General features: G+C 41.7%; 1 protein-coding gene and 1 long non-coding RNA gene across 2 annotated transcripts in view; both read left to right on the top strand.

Annotated features, from left to right (window-relative positions):
- errfi1a (ERBB receptor feedback inhibitor 1a) overlaps positions 1-13673 on the top strand; it is a 44533-nt gene that overhangs the window by 10950 nt on the left and 19910 nt on the right. The window lies entirely within an intron of this gene.
- On the top strand, positions 357-3394 carry LOC138225034 (uncharacterized). Its single transcript, XR_011183582.1, has 2 exons — positions 357-564; positions 3210-3394. It is a non-coding gene; the product is annotated as an uncharacterized lncRNA (long non-coding RNA).

Raw genomic sequence — 13673 nt, forward strand, 5'->3', positions numbered from 1 at the left:
TGAGCAAGATGGATTGAAGAGCCACTTCTCACTTGTAACCTTTCTTATGTTCTTTTGCTTTAGGGTATTGCCTTGGTGGTTATTAGGATTCATAGTGCTCTTATTGCTTTTTCCTTTGAGCTATAGAGCTGTGTATGGCATGCAGGTTTTTCTGGCAGCCGTCGTAGCGAGATTCTAATTGTTTACTTGGATTGTGTGATTGGGGTTCAATCGCTCCTGGATCCAGTTCGAGGAGAATGGAGAGCTTAAGAGGAGGAGAGGCAGAGGTCAAGCGCAGCGCGGAGCGGATTTTTTTTTTAATCCGCTCGTTTGTTCATTCATTCTTTCATTGACGCTTGCCAGCCCAGGCTCCGGCGGAGAGCTGCTGCTGTTGTTGTGCCCTTGTCAGGCGAGGAGGGTGGGGGGGCAATGGCTGAGGCCTGGCTCTGTCTCTCCGTGCCTCTGACACAGTGGCAGGGGCTCTGCGAAGAGATTAATGCGCTGGCCTCCTTCTCACAATGGGCGGCGGAAGGCACCCCGCTGGGCCTGCAGGGCTCCTGTCCTTGCCGAAGCCTGGAATCGGGGGTGAGTGGGCTGCCCGTGCTGCCTGAGCCGTATCCTGGGCAAACGGCAATAATGCTCCCTTTCAACAGCCAGTTCCCACCGTGCTGTGCCATGCTATTCATCACCTGCTTTTGCCAGGGAAAGAACACTTCTTTCTATCTCCTTCCTGAACTTTCTCCTTCTGCTCTTCATTTCCCCCCCACTTTCTTCTTTGATTCTTTTTTTCTTGCTTCACCTTCTCTTCTCTTCCTTCCTTTCTTTCCGCCTCTCGCCTGCTCACCGTAAACAGGGAAAGTTTCTTTTTCTCCTGTCAGGGTCGTCAAAGCCGGTCCTGGTGTCGTTAATGCTCTGATTTTTTTTTGGGGGGGTGGGCTGTCTTTCTCAAAGGTTTCGTACTTGTGCGTTCGAGATAATTGAAGAAAAGTGAAAAACAATAACCTCCTTCTTGGTGGGGGGGGGGCTTATGAACTCAAACTCTTCAGCCGAAACGTAGGACTGTCTGCCTCTTCGCCTCTGTTCCGTTGTTCTCTTAGTCATGATGAGCAAGACTGTGGGAAAATGTAGCTCTATCTGGTCTGTTAGCGAACAAAAACAATGTCATCTGCCTCCTTAAGTTCCCATGCCTTCCCACTCGTGGTTGGTATCTCTGTGCGTACTACAGCCACAACCGGACTTCCCAGGCTGTGGTCTAAGACAGGTTGTCCCAGAGAGATTACGTGTATTGTGTGTAGACAAACTGTGGCTTCACTGAGGCCTGTATGTGACATCAGACTGGGCAAAGTGTTTAGGGTAGCGAAGGGAGTGGACCGTCCTGCTTTGAAGCTGTCTGCCTACTTGTTACCACCAGACTGCGATTTCCCACACCCCTCTAAGTTAGATCTTGGCCACCACAACTGTCTTTCTTCGTGACCACTTTCACATTCACATTACGTTGCAGCTCTCATGCCATGGTGTGAGGGAAGAGTCCCCATCTAAGAACAGAGGAGATGTTCAAAAGGTTTAAAGAACTGAACTCCGATCTACTGTACTGTATATACAGTATGCGCATTACTTCACATGGATGTAATGTGAACTTTTCATTTTTTTCAGTTTGAGATCAATACATTATAAAAATTGCTAAATTGTAAGTTGGTTTTGATCAGTACCTGTGAGGCACTACCGGCAAGATTTAGATATTATATGCTAGACACCTGGTTTCAATATAATTTCTTTATAAAGTCTCTATCTCATTTCGCCTCTTGATAGAGGTGAGGCATACGATTTCAGGATGAAGCTAGCTATTACAATAGAAAAGGGCAATAGACATCTACAGAGGCTGATCAAAAACTCTTATATGTGGTGTTCAACAAAATAAGATTTGACCTCAAATAACATCATTTAAATGTTATTAAAATGTTGGGATATTTCACTTCTCTCAACAATTATTCCTAGCCACTCTGTCTTTAAAGTTACCCTCCACCCCCGCCCCCCATAAAAAAGGGCATTTACCTTTTTCAGCGAATCAGATTCTGAGAATACGGCAGACAAGCCCAGAACATCCTGCGTGATGATTTGATTTGATATCGCTTGAGAAAACTCCAATGGCAATGGCAGAAACTCTTAGCAAGTTCGAAGGGTCCCAGTCTTGCAGTCACATTCCAAGTTGTGCATGTTCCTCTTCTGTGGATCCCGGGTATAGCCATCAGAGGCTTTGCTGCTGCTGTACTTTTCTACACTGGCCTCTTGTCATTTCTGGCCAGGAGGATGGGTCCATGGGTCTGTGTTTGCAGCACGCACAATATGCGTGCACTCTGACCACCCTGACGATGAGGAGCACAGGCACAGAGCGAGATGATCTCGGACACATTGCGTTGTACACAGGTCCTCCGAGAGCTCAGATCGGGCCCAGGCCACTTCACGTTGCGAGCCCCCCTCATTGTTTGGGAAGAGGGGTAAAAAATATTTGAATGTAAAGAATGGCATGATGGGAAGAGTAAGGCAGCCATTTTGAAACTCCTAAAGCAGGGTAGATTCAGCACTGAAAGGGGGACGTTTTTTCACAGCCGTGGACTTTAGTCGAGAATCACAGTAGGTGGTAAAAGTTCCACATTCGACTTAGGTCGAGAAACACAGCCAAAGGATTAAAGTGGAGGACCATGCACCCTGGGCTGAGGTGAGGCCTCCCTGTGAAGTGAGGCCCAGGCCAAATGGCTCTGCTGGCTCCCCCTCTCGTAGGGCCTGGTTGTACACACATTAGGAACAACTCGTAAGCAGGTGGCCAGCGCCAGGCAACCGCGCCCCATCGACCAGCTCTCTCCGCCCTGTTATTTAAATCGGCAAGGCGGCAGGCGCGTGCTGTGCCCTGACGTTGATGTGGACTGACAATGGCACCCAACTCGCCTAATGATCAGCTTTGAGTCATTGAGCCCAGGGGCCTTGGCAGGCGGCCCAGCAAAAAAAGGTGCTTGTCTCTTCACAACAAAGCAAGTCAGTCAGTGGAAAATATGCAGTGGGTGTCCAAAAACCATGATAGCTTATTAAACCAACAAGAGCAAAGCCACTCAACAGCCTTTTCAGGTTCCCCAACTTTGAAAGGTTCTGGCACATTTATATAAGTGTAAAAAATGATAGTTATGCATTTGCAGCACATTTTTATTTCTTCTTCCTTTGTCCTTTTCCCTCCTCAGAACCTCCTCATTTGGAGAGAAAAAAAAGGATGTTTCTGTTTTGAAAACGCAGATTCAAAAGGTGAAGACACCACTTGAAGGATTCATTACTTGCGTGCACTGTGTAATAAAAGCACAATGTATTGTGTATGTACTACCCTGTATTGTGTTCATAAACTATGAGAATAATAAGTCTCACAATTACATTGTCAGTGGTACAAGAATATTATTTAAATATATATATATAAAGTCTGATATGTGCATAAATTGAATCTCGGCTCAATAGCTATTGACATTGAGATTTTATAGAAAACTTAATCCGTGAATACCTTGAACCTTCTAAGATTTGATGCAAAATCCCTTTAGGCGTTTTGTAATAACCAGTTGTGTTACCTAAAGATTGGGTGTTCCTTAATTCTGAGTGAAGGTGCAGTATTTTTATCTCATGGTGTATTGCCAATGTAAAGGGCAACGAATCACTACACAGATGGAGACAGGAACACAACGGTGAAAGTGTTAATTAGCTGACAATCTTAATGAGCACGTTGAATAGCTCAGCCAGAGGGGCTGTAATTCCTAATAGAGATGAGTCTTTCATTTGAAAATAAAAAAATAATGCATTTCTAATTAAATGTAGATCGTGTCCAGATTAGTATGGTGCAGATATGTGATACAATTTGCATTAAGGTTGCATTGGGGCTGGCAGATGCTATCAATCTCATTTGACACAACATGGAAGTCTTGAAGACAAAGTGAATAATGAAATGCCACTGTGAGGAAATGCAGTCTTGTATTACTCAACTTTTTATCCAATTTTGTTAAGGGGAAAATGCAAAATCGCCAGTTTCATCTGTGCACAAGTCTGCATCAGTGCTCTGAGGTCTGGGGTTGACTGTAGTGCTCAGCTCTTGCTAGAAGGGTCTTGATGTACTTTCAGCAAGTCCCCTGTGACCCAAGGGGCAGTGAAGGAGTTAATGGCTGATTACCTGAGCTGTGTTGTCATGGTTCTTGGCTGAAAGCCAGAGTGGCTACAGTGTGTTCCTACGTTCTTGAACAAAGACGCTCTTCGAGGGATGACAGATTTCCTTAGCCACAATGCAGTCTGTTGGGTTTTTCCTGTACCAAATTGACAACAGAGGAACCTTTACCTTTTTACATTTTCTGGACTTTGTGATCACACTATCTGCATGTACACTAGATGTACAGTATGTGTGCGCTAAAGTTCTTCTTTGCAAGAATTTCTGATGTTTATGCACTGATTTAAAATGACTGTAAGAACATAAAAAAATTCTAAAGACTGTTTGATTTTGCCTATTTTTAGCATTTATTGCAGTCCGCCTCTCAGTGCTCAAAGGGCACTAATCCGATTAATCTTATTTCTGCCCAGTAGGCACTTAATTGCTTCCTTGAGAGTCTTTTTACCAAGATACAGAACTCAGTCCCAGGGTAGTTCCATTGAAATGAAAAAAGCACACAGTCATCATGGCAAATAGCTTCTTTGATATACTTATATCAATAGCTTAAATTGATATACTGTAAGTCTAGTAATTCAGAACTGTGAATGAAACAGCTTTACTTTATTGAGGGAATGTCCAGATATGTTCTGCATATAAAAGATGAAAATGTGATTTTTGCCATGTGGAGCTATTTAGAACTTGAAATGGCAATATCTGTTTCAAATTGTATCGTTTTCCCCTCCACAGTCGAAGATGAGAATACCCAAGGGTCACTTGTAGAATAGGATTCCCTCACAGACTCAAATTGTGGGAATTTTTCACTGGACTGGCAAAAGTAAAAAAAAAATTGCTGAGCTGATCCACGGTTTTGACCAGTTGTCATTATTTTAGCGGTTTTAGTTAGCACAGATATCTTTGCAAGGTAATACATGGTAAGTACTGTAGAAGTGTTTTCAGGCTAATTATCAATTAAAGAAAAAAAAACCTTTGCTGTACTTCATCTGTTACAGTCCAACCTCAAAATGTGGCCGCATATTAGTCTTTATCCTTCTCTGTTGATGGGATGATCACCTGGCCGGACGAGTGTGGACAAGACAGGCAGAGCCCTCTTCATAAGTCAAGTGGACGGGATTATTTGCAGGTGATGGTAGAAGGGTGTTATCTTGACTAGTACTGGGGTAGATTGGTCTTGAGCAAGGATGGCCAACTGATCCATGAACTGCATAGCCTTGGAGAGCCACAATGGAGCAGGCTTTATAGGCTGTCCTGAAGTCACCAGGTTCTTAAACCCTTGGATCGATTTCGTTCTGACCACTTAAGCAGGTGAGTGAGATTTTTAAGAGAAAACCTGAAATGGAAATAGCAGCATCCTATAGCTCTCAAGCACCACAGCCAGGTAATGAGCCTATGACTAAATTGGTCAAAACTCACAAGTCTCAAGTCGCTGGAAATCGATGTGTTCAAGGTGACCTGCTGGATTGCGGTTCTCTGGGACTGGGGATGGCCATTCCTGGTCTTGAAGTCTGTATTTAATGAGCTGGCCATCAGCTGATCAGGAACTGGGGTTTGCCAGTTTGCTGAAATGTTATTGTGAGCCCCCAGATGTATAATAAAATACCTGAGAAATGAATTGATGATAAACGAATTTTAAAATAGATTCAAAAGCATTGAGCCCCCCCTGTAAAGCTCAGTCCTGGCCATGGCGTCATGTGATTGAGCAGTCGGAGTGCTGAAAGCAGTGACAATAGGCTCAGCCACATAGCAGTGCCGAGTTCTTTGCACCTTGGGGTGAGGCAGAGAGCTAGACACAGTGGAAGGGGGGGGAATCTGGTTGTGTTCTGTACTTTGTCTGGCTGGTTATTCTGGTCCGTCAGGTCTCTAAGGAAGTGAGGAACACCAGGGCAGCAGAGCCAAGCTCTCCTGACTCAGAGTCACCCATTTGTCAGAACCAGCTCAGGGCAGATACATACAGATACGAACATTTCTAACACAAAAATGGTACGGTGTGTACATTGCAGTCAGATCACACAAAGATAGTAAACAAAATGACCTATCTATCATTTTTATTTCGGTCCCTGCAGCTACTACTACTGTACTGATATGGGTTATTGTTAATCAAAGTACCTGTATGTATCAAATCTACATGCAACTTCTTAGCTTTCTCCTTTTAAAACGATGGCTAAATTGCTAAGGTTCATCTTAATGAGCAGCAAAACAAGAATATCAGAATTCTAAGGACACACATTTTCTTAAAAACAGATTCTATTTCTATTCTAATGTCTATTTCTTTTCTGTACATTGGTCTCTCTTATTGTTGATTTAATAAGAATGTACATTGCAGGTATTTTCTCATTTTCAAGATAGTGATCTAAGTACGTCTCCAAATTGATTCGATTTGCTTTTGTTCTTTGTTTTCTACAATCTGCATGAGAAGGTTTGCAGGTGTGTTTAAGGGAATGGTTCTGTACTCCTGTCTCATTCTCACCTCTGTACAGGGACATACTGAAATAAACGCCCTGTATGGTTGTGCGTAAGAATCTGTACTGGACAGCTTATAAGCTCTGACTCATGATAAAGGATTTTTAAAGACTCCTTTAGACAGAAAATGGTTCATGTCTATGCTTAAATCATTGCTGAACTGTCAACTCCAGCCTAGTTAACCCATGCACATCAACAGTAGAGTTCAAATTTATTTGAATTGCATGTGCATTTTAAGATTCAATTTAAATAATTCTTTTAGAATTTGCATCTCTTCTGTATTAGTGTTAATATTGCCTGATCACTGTAAAGAACTATCATAACATGATTAGCAGAATCAGTGAGCAAATCAAATTATTGGTTCTAAAAGAGAAATAAATAAAAAATATTGTATTTGTTTCTATGGCTGCATTTAAGATACAGGTTTAAAAAAATTCAAAGGCTTCCTGTATAAAAAAAATATTTGGCAGCCTTAATTGTATTGTATTGGAAAGCAGCCTTGTAGAAATGAATCACCCATATCAATTTATCAGTGTGTTAATGGCCAGATTCCATTTCAGTTTATAAAACCTGTCTTAGGTCATGTTGTATAGGGATTCCCAGCAAAAAAAAAAACTGAATACTTTTATTATTTGCTCTTTCAGTAGAAGGTGATTTTGCACACTGTGATATTGCTTGATCAAGTCAAATGGAGTTCACACATATCCACCTGCTACTAGAAACCACTGGCCAGTCAAATGACCTCCAGCAATCCATTGCCTCAGTGCATTTGGACAGGCATTCCACATTACATTCCTGAGTAAACCAAGAGAGCATTCAACTGTTTTCTGCTCATTCAACAAATTATGGTGGAGGTCAAATGACTTGTTCAGATATTGGGCTATGCTACAACCATTTTTCAAACTATAGAGAGGGGATACAAGTTTAAGCAAACTGTACATCTTTATAGTGAATGAGATGTGCCACGTGGGGTGTAAAGTATTGTACTGCTTTATTGTTGATGAATAGACATCGATCACTACAGATCATTATTGCAGTGTATCTCAAAGTGACGCTCTTGAGATGCTTTTTGACATTGTAATAACCTGTACTGTATTTAAGCTTTTCTGCCTGTCATCAGTTTTTTAATTTCATTTTGCATATCCCCGCTGCAGCAGTTTCATGGTGATTTGGTTTTCATGTGGAAACAGGGACTCCAGTAATGTGAGGGGCACTGATCTGTAGCTTGTTACTGTGGTGCGGGTGGCAGGTGAATGGAAAACGTGTGCCAGGGGCAATGAGTACAGGAGGTACACAGAGGTGCCATGGAGAACAGTATCCAATGCACACCTCATCAGGCCTCACGCCCACGCTGCCACGCACCAAAGGCAATATTCCGGCCAGTTTATGTCTCACAAGTGATTTACGTCCTGTCAGCCTTTCCGATCGCAGGCTGCTGGGTTGTTAATGTCTGTTTTCCTTTGCAGGAGGCCAGAAAGCAAAGTAAAATAAACTGTTTCTGTGTGTGCTTAATCTACAAAAGAGAGTCTGCCAAACACATTCCCCATTTTTCAAACCCCTTACACAAAATCAAAGCCCCTCACCAGACTGACCCAGGCCGGTTGCAACCAGCTTGTACCAGCTCTGTACTAACCCTTAGGAAAACTATGGAAACTCTGAACAAGTCAAAGAGCACATCTCTCCATGGTCTTCCTCTACATTCTTGTCTAACTTAACTTGTTTTGAACTGTGGTGGGTTTATTGAGCATTGTTACAGAGCACGGTTAGCACAGCATATTTTCATCAGGTTGTCATGCATAGCAAAACCAGAGTATAGGCATATTTACATGCATTACACTCTTATTCACTGTAAAGCGATATCAAAATACAAGGTAAGCATTTTGACAGAATGCTGATGAATTTCACAAACTGAGCAGTAAATGCACTATAGATGTCATTTGTAGAATAACGGCGAGGGTTGTGAATTTCAAACTGGAGAACTGTGGGTTCAGATCTGGAGTGGGGGAGTTTTCTTTTGAACTTCGTCTGAATTACTCCAGTAAAATACCCAGCTTTTTATAAGGGGGAGAATGGAAGTCGACACAAAAGTGTCGGCCAATTAAATTAGCAATAATAATTATTCTGTGGTAATCACTGCAGAGCAATATGATTCAGCTGGATTGCTTAAGGCACCTAAAATAATGTTTCCTTTATCTTATTATAGGACTGTCATATTCCTTTTTTTTTTGTAGGTATAGTTGTATCATTTTCCGTTGAAAATTTTTAGTAGGAACGGCATGTAAATTATAGGTCATCATTCCCTAAACAAAAGGGAATAATACGGCTTTATTGTTTAACTCTTTGAGTCAGCCATCAAATTAACCACATGGCTTTTTAAAGATCTAGATGAGTGCTGGTGTGTGAAATGTCAGGTGTTTTTTTTTCCATCCGGAGAGAGTTTTTTTCTGGGTAATTCCAAGACTTTTAGAGCCCTATTGTTTCCTAAAGAATTGCGTGGAAAATGTTCGCTTCTCAGCACTAACCGGAGGCGTGCAAATCCCAGTTTTCATTCAGATGATTTGAAGACTTCTCTTCAGAATGTTTGTACTGTATGAAGATGCAAGATTGGTGCTGAAACTGAAGGCTGACGTTAAAATGCAGGCTGCTGCCTAACTCTGTCAGCTTTCCTTAAGACTTTAGAGTGCTGGTAGCAGGTCAGAATAAATTGTTGTACATAGCCTGCATTTGGCTGCTGTAAGGAATGTGCAGTTCGCACAGCTGAAACTTTCACACCACTACTCAATTAATCAGGTTCAGGGTATGGAATACCATTGTTAGCTCTGGTCTCTTTTTTTTCTTTTTTAGCAGACTCTGTGCAATTTAGTGACTGGAGCTCATAAAAGGCAAGGTCCCTGGAAGTTCATTGTTCCTACTTGCCTTTGACATCGTGGAATATGCAATTATACTGAAGCAATGCCCTAACACGACTCCCCGCTTTTACCAGGTGGAAAATGAGAGTCACCGGGCGGTCTGAGCTATTTCAGGTCTGGCTGTGATCTAATAAGACACGCCTGACTTTTCCCAATCTGACTGAAGTATGCATTAATTTGAGGTTACCAGCTGCAGGGAAGGCAGAAATAGTGCTGGGGCTGCAGTTACAAATAAATGTCACTGCAGATCTGTACCCGAAAACCTTTTCGTGGCTGTCTTTACAGGAAACATTCAGCCCATTAAAAAAATCCAATCGAGAAAATGTACTCTCTCCTTAATGTAGTACAAACCCTATTGGCATTACGGTGCGTTACCCTGCAAGCTTTTGACTTTGTGTTCTGAGCTCTTACATATCCAGGCAAGTTTGCATTTCCTTTTCTCTACTTCATATCCAAAAGGAAACAACACCAGCAGAAGGACTTGGGTCTGAAAGCCGACTACAACCCTAGCCATAAACGTGCCATGTGTAAATTATATGCATGAACATTGGGAACATTATGTTAACAAACCAGTCATTTTATTCTTAACATATATGCACAGACTAGGTGCCGCAAAGACAATGGGATCTTTTGTACCTAGTTGCAAAGCAAGAAGAAAACAGGACAAGCACTGATACAGTATACTACAGATTAGTTATAGCAAAGACAACAGGATGCCTGTGGTCTATAAGTGCATGGATGGAACCGAACTCGTAATGCATACAGCAAGACAGAACATAAACAACAGAAGCTCTCCCAACAGATCTTTGTTTGTAACAGATCGTTAAAATTGTAAACACAGGGGAGCAGCGAGCACATTCTGATTTCAATGGCTGCCCACTTCAAATCATACAAATAAACAGCCTTTTGTTCACAGGCCCTTTTCTTCTGTCTGCAGGAAGAGGTTGAAAAGTGCTCAGGACAAAATGCATGAGCGTGAGCAAGGAGTGTTTTTCTTTCTTTTTCCTGCATTGAAGTAAATTAGCAAATGGCTAATAGCAAATGACAGAATTATGGGAAAGAGGGGCATTAGCTTTCTTTTAACATATTTTTCTAGGACTATTTTTTTAGTCTGTTTCTTTTCTTTTTTTTTCAAAAAGCATGATGTTCCTTCCCCTGTCTGGACATCTGAAATCTTTATTACCCGTCAGTAGACTGGGGGCTCTCCGTGTCTCTCAGGGGTGCAAGCAGTTCAGGAAGCCTGTGTGAGCCCTCTTCCCCCTAGTCTCTGCTCTGTCATACTGGATTATATTGATTGTTACATTTACAAAACCCGACACTGTCTCCCAAATGCTCCCAGTGAAACACAGGAAAACCTGGGATACTCATCGACTTCTGCCGAAGGCTCGCACGTTTAACCCCTTTGTTGCTGCTGACATCAGAAACTATCGCTTCAGAGCGATCTGTTACCGATGTAGATACATTGGCAATCCTGTCTTCTAAAGTGGAAAAGCACAGATTTTGTGTTGATCTAAAAGCATCAGTTGTTATGTACATGGGCTGCCTGGACATTTTGAACAGTAATTGGGGGTCAATGAATTAATGAAAGGGTGGGAGGACACATAAACCTCAACACCCTCTACAGCTCATAGACCTCACTTGACCATCTTCTCAATAGCACCTGAGCTGGGGCAATTCTATATAATCCCCCTGTATAATGCAAGGAACTGTAAAAAGGCGCCATCCTTCGGATGAGACGTAAAACCGAGGTCCTGACTCTCTGTGGTCATTAAAAATCCCAGCGTGTTTCTCAAAAAGAGTAGGGGTGTTACCCGGTGTCCTGGCCAAATTTCCCTTTGGTCTTTACCAATCATACAGTACTGGAAAAAGGCTTGCTGGACCTATAGGTGTTTTGCTGTCCTCGGGAACTCATTTAGAGGGATTGCTTTTTATCATGGTGTAGTTGGAACCCTGGACAGGCCCATTTTAAATTCCTCCCTGTTCACTGTGATCCACATCGTTGACAAATAGAATGACGAGTGCATACTGTGTGTAGGTGAGGTCAGAGACAATAAAGATAATTTCTTTGTTGGGAACAAAATAACTTTACGCCGGCCACTGATGAGACCTTTTTAAATGATTTTACTAATACACTGATGTTATGTTTTTAGCAGTTGACATTGATGGAAAATATGTTTGTGCTTGTAACACACAACCCCAACCCCCCAACCTCAGCTCTCTGAGAACACACACAGGCGCTTTCCCACCCCCGTTTCCTGGACTTGGTTGTTAATTATTATTACATGTTAACCACCATTTGGTTTCAGCATTAGACATGTCGTCTTCAAATTATGCAATGTGCCAATCATATGATTGGCTTAACAGTATGAGACAGTAGCAGTGACTGTATCTCAAGTGGGCTGCACAGCGCAGTCTAAACACACCCCAGCAGTGTGATGCCTCTGTCTCGCTGCAGGCTTTGGCACCAGCAACAAACTCTGAATGACATCACAAAAATGCAATGCAATTTTGTGTGTATTTTGAAAATGCTCACTCCCATTATTGGACGTCAACGCCCTGTGGTTTGGTAGAAGTTTTATCATTTCTCCCCCCAAAATAAATCCTTAAAAAGAAAGAAAAGGAAGATTAAAGGAAATGATTAATCTTCAGAAGGGGTGGAAGTGCATGAATTCACGATTCCATGCTGTAATCTTGTAATATTTAAATTTCCATAAGTGGGTGATGTAAATAGTCTGGGAAGCCTGTTTTTATAAACTGAAAACAAAGCAGCATCAGTCTCCGCAAATACATATCAAAGATGGGAGCAGACCTACTCAGCTTCTTCTTCCAGGGTTTTCAGAACATACGAAAGTTTACCATTGAGAGACCATTATGTTCCATACATAATAACAATAATTATAATCTTTGAAAGTGTCTTTCTAAACCCAAGGACACTTTACGCAGTGCTAAAGAAAAAATAAAAAAAGTTCAATGAGACAATAAAAAGAAAGAAAATAAACAAGACCATACACGTTTATACAGATGGAATGTAGGGCAATCAGGCATGATCAGACCCTGGTAAAAAGTTCAGATTTGAAGAGAATTAAAGAATTTGTCTCTCATAGAATCTTAGGACAGTCGTTCCTTGACACACTCGATTAAATGGGGCACTTATGAGTAATCTGTTTCTTCAGAAAAAGCTGTCTCAGCTTTGATTTTATACGATGCAATATTGTACTATATTTCACAAGATCCAGAAGGTTATCAACATTTTTGTTTTGATTGTTGAGGAATGTATTTATTCAAAGAAATTTCTTATTTCATTTATTTATTTTACATATTGTGGAGTATGGACCATTTACCAAAAAACAATCACGATTTGTCAAGACTTGTGGGGAATATTCTAATGCTTTTGTTGTTCTGTTGTTTTTTCATGCTACAGTATGTGCCCCTGGAGATTCCAACCGGAACACTCCATCTCTTCTCCTCTGGGAGGGGGGGAAGAGGGTGTGCATGGCACTAGCAGCTGTGTGGGACACAGGCCCAAGGGCAGGAAGTGACTCGACCTCCCCCGTGGGAGTTCAGCCCACTACAGCTCAGCCAGCCCCCACAGCTCACAGCTCTGCAGCTCATTGTTCTGGTGTGACTGACAGTCACAGTACAATACCAGAGAATCTCTCCCATACCCATGTAGGTTAAGTGTTTACAGAGACTGCATGAAATCAGATGTGAGCCAACTTCATAACTGTTAGAACTTTTATACCCTAGTTAAACATACAGTTCATTAGTCAAACATTTCCAATGCGCTCTGTACATGTTGACATACAACTATTTACATATAGTAAAACAGAAGTTATACTTACAGTGTTTACGCTACATCTGAAGTAAGCCTCTATAATGTATTGTTTAACAATAACAGCCCCCTGTAACAATATTTCCCAACAATACTTCTCTCTGGGGAACCCCATTTTAAAATGATCACAATCTGCAGCGACACCCCCAAGTTTCCACTGGCTTTAAATTTCAATAATTTATTTTGATATTACTGTTCATAAAAGTAATTACATATTCAGGCCAGTTCTACAGGCCAGTTCAATCTTTCAGTTAACTTAACCAAGGCATTCCTGTTTATGGGTGGAAAGCTGATAGTGTAAGAGTTAAAT

The sequence above is a fragment of the Lepisosteus oculatus genome, chromosome 25 (assembly GCF_040954835.1).
Source record: "Lepisosteus oculatus isolate fLepOcu1 chromosome 25, fLepOcu1.hap2, whole genome shotgun sequence".
Lineage (NCBI taxonomy): Eukaryota > Metazoa > Chordata > Actinopteri > Semionotiformes > Lepisosteidae > Lepisosteus > Lepisosteus oculatus.